Source organism: Monodon monoceros, unplaced genomic scaffold, assembly GCF_005190385.1.
Source record: "Monodon monoceros isolate NGI ecotype Baffin Bay Population unplaced genomic scaffold, NGI_Narwhal_1 Super_Scaffold_13, whole genome shotgun sequence".
In the NCBI taxonomy this organism is placed as follows: Eukaryota; Metazoa; Chordata; class Mammalia; order Artiodactyla; family Monodontidae; genus Monodon; species Monodon monoceros.
The window spans coordinates 48,557,129-48,560,088 of record NW_021703769.1 but is presented as its reverse complement, the minus strand read 5'-3'; positions in this window follow the sequence as shown (position 1 = coordinate 48,560,088).

The window sequence follows — 2,960 nt, the reverse complement described above, 5'->3', positions numbered from 1 at the left end:
ACCCTTGCTCCAGTGCAGGCCCCCAGCGCTGCCCTCCCTGCCTCCCTCTCTTCAGAGCCTCCCCAAGCTCCCTCCCTGGGCTCCTCCCACCGCCACCCTGCTCCAGCCTCCCCTGAGTGCCCATAGCCACAACCCTGAAGCAGGGCTACAGCATTTCCTCCAGGCTTTCTGACTCCCTTCCTGTCCCCACAGGGCGAGGGCCCCGAGGAGCCAGAGGCACGAGGGCCCTGTTCTGGTCCCAGGGCCTGGGGACATCTGCCACCATGGGCCAGGAGGAGGATGGATGTGGACACGACCCTGGGAGCCTGGCCTGGCCACAGCAGCAGCTCTGCAGAACCAAGGCAAGCATTGGGGGCCCGCGTCTGGGAGTGGAAAGACAGCCTGAGGACCAGTGTCCTGGAGGTCCTGATGTCTGTTCGGCCCACCGAGGACTCCTGCACCCCACAGAGACTCTGTTGTGCCATGATGGCCACCTACTCTGTCTCTAAGGCTCTGTGGCTGAACAGGGTCAGGGGGAGGCTGCAAAGACATCTCCTGTACCCAGCACTGGGAGGCCTGGGGCCATCCCAGCTGGATGTGGGTGAGAGTGACACCTGCCACCAGGACTCTAGTGAGTTCAGCAGTGCAGTTCCTCTGATGTGCTGTCCCTACCCATAGCCCCTGCTCCTGCCCAGCCTGCCCTGGGTGGTGGCCTGGGCCATTGGCAGGCTGGGGATTCTTCCCTGGTGGCCTTCGTCCCTTATTGCTCCCCTTTCCTATGAAACCCTGGGCGTCAGAGGCTGTGCTGAGTCCTGGGAAGCTGGATGCTGGGGGTTGGGATGCCTCTGTGCCGTTCACCCCAGGCAGGGGCCAGCAGTGGGCAGCTGGGTAGGAGGCTGGCTGGTGGGTAGAGTGCCCCAAGCCTGGACTTCTCCCCTTGCCTGGGAGCTATGAGGGATGAGGATGGGCAGCAAGGGTGAATCAGGAGAAGATGTGGTGGCATTAGAGATGAACTGGGGAGTTGCGGGGGCAGCATAATTGAAGCATGAAGATGGGCAAGTGACCAAATGCACCCAGGGAAGAGCCCTGAAGGTTGCGAGAGCTCTAGAGAGCAGGCCAGGTGAGGGCCGCTGAGGCTAGTGTGGGATGGATGAGGGCCTGGGGAGCCCTGGGCCGGGAGGAGGTGAGCAGGTCCCTGTGTGGCCTGAGCTTCAACTTCCTTGTGTTATAATGGGGGTACAGCCATGCCCTGGAGCTTGTCGGGAGCATTTTTCAAGGTGCCAGGTCTGATATGGCACTGCTGGAGGATGAGGTCCTGGGTGATCATGGGAGTGGCAGAAGCAATTCCTTAGGGGCAGTAATCAATTCCTGGTACCCACATCCTTTTCCTCTGGGAAGGGCTGGTGGTGGGTGGGCAACATGGGAGCTAGCCAGCTGGGCTTGCAGATCAGGCAAGGGCTGCCATGGAAACAGCGAGGGGGAGAAGGGTAGTGGGTGCAGGGATCAGGACACCCAGAAGCCCTTGCTCTCAGGCTGGCCTGGGCCAGTGGGACCCACGGGGCAGTGATGGGAAGTGGAGCCCTTGCCGGGACGCTGGATGGTGCCTGGGAGAAATTGAGGCAGGCTGGACCAGTTGGGGTGGGGCCTCAGCCAGTCCCGCCCACAGCTCTTTGGAGGTTGGGGCCCCTGCCCAAGTGACTTCCAACATTTATTGGATGCCTACTGTGTGCCCTGGTCTTGGCTGGGTCCTGATGGGCTGGGGACTCAGGGAGGGCAAAGCCCACGCCCACCTTCTCAGGGTCCTGGCTGCCTGGGGGGCAGCAGGCACGGAGCAGGGGGACAAAGAGGCTGGATGTCACCAGGGGCTTAGTTCCTGGTCAGACGGGCTGTGCTCTCCAACCGCCCAACTCCGGGACACCTGCTTTCTTCTGTGCCGTGGGCAGTTGGTGGCCGTCCTCCTGAGAGGGTCTTCCCGTTCAGGGAGCTCCGAGGCTGTGGCAGGCCGGCTGGGCGCGGGTCGGGCCTGTGGGTGCCGACCTGGGGAGCCCTGGGCCGGTGGACACCGTGTAGGCAGCAGAAAAGGGCTGCAACCTGGCGTGCGCCCGCGGTGCGCCTGGGGGCCGCCCATCTGCTCGGTGCTCGGGCCACCCTCCCGGACCACACAGCCCCAGGGGCCCAGCGCAGTTTCCGGAGCCCCCTCCCGGGTCACCCTTGACAGCGTCCTGGCACCGTCCACACCAAGGCCTCTCCCCAACCGACACATTTGATCACGCCCACTCGCTCACGCTTTGCGTCACGCCTCGGGTCCGCCTAGACGCTTTTGGCCCCGCCTCCACGCTCAGGGTCCACTTCTACATCAGGCCCAGTCTCCATGCTCGAGGCTCCGCCCCCACGCTTGACCTCACCCGCTACGCTCTTCGCCCTTCCCTGCGCTCCGGTTCCGTCTAGCGCTCTCGGCCGGGCTGCCACTCTCTTGGCCCCGCCTCCACGCTCCGGCCCCGCCTCCACTCTAGAGGCTCCGCCCACCACAGTGCTTCGCTCTGTCACCGCTCTCGGGGTTCGTCTGGTGTTCCCGGCCCCGCCCCACGCTCCTGGCCCCGCCCCACGCCCCTGGCCCCGCCCCCACGCCCTTGGCACGCCCCCGCGCTCCAAGCCGCGCCTCACGCTCCGGGCCCCGCCCCCGCACTTCCGGACGGCGCCGGCGGGGGCGCTCCGGCCTGGGCTTCGGCGCTGTGAGCTTCGGCTCCCGGCTCGGGGAAGCGATCGCGGCCGCTGCCGCTGCCGCCGCCGCCGCCGCCACCGGACCGGCCGGAGTCGGGCCGGAGCCGCGTCCCCGCGGAGCAGGCTGGTGGGAGTGGGCGGCCGGCCTTTGCGGCGCCCCCGCGACCTGCCCCGCTCCCGCCTCCGGGCCGCCGCGCCGCCGCTGCGATGGGGCGGCGCCGTCCGGAAGTGCGGGGGCGGGGCCCGGAGCGTGAGGCGCG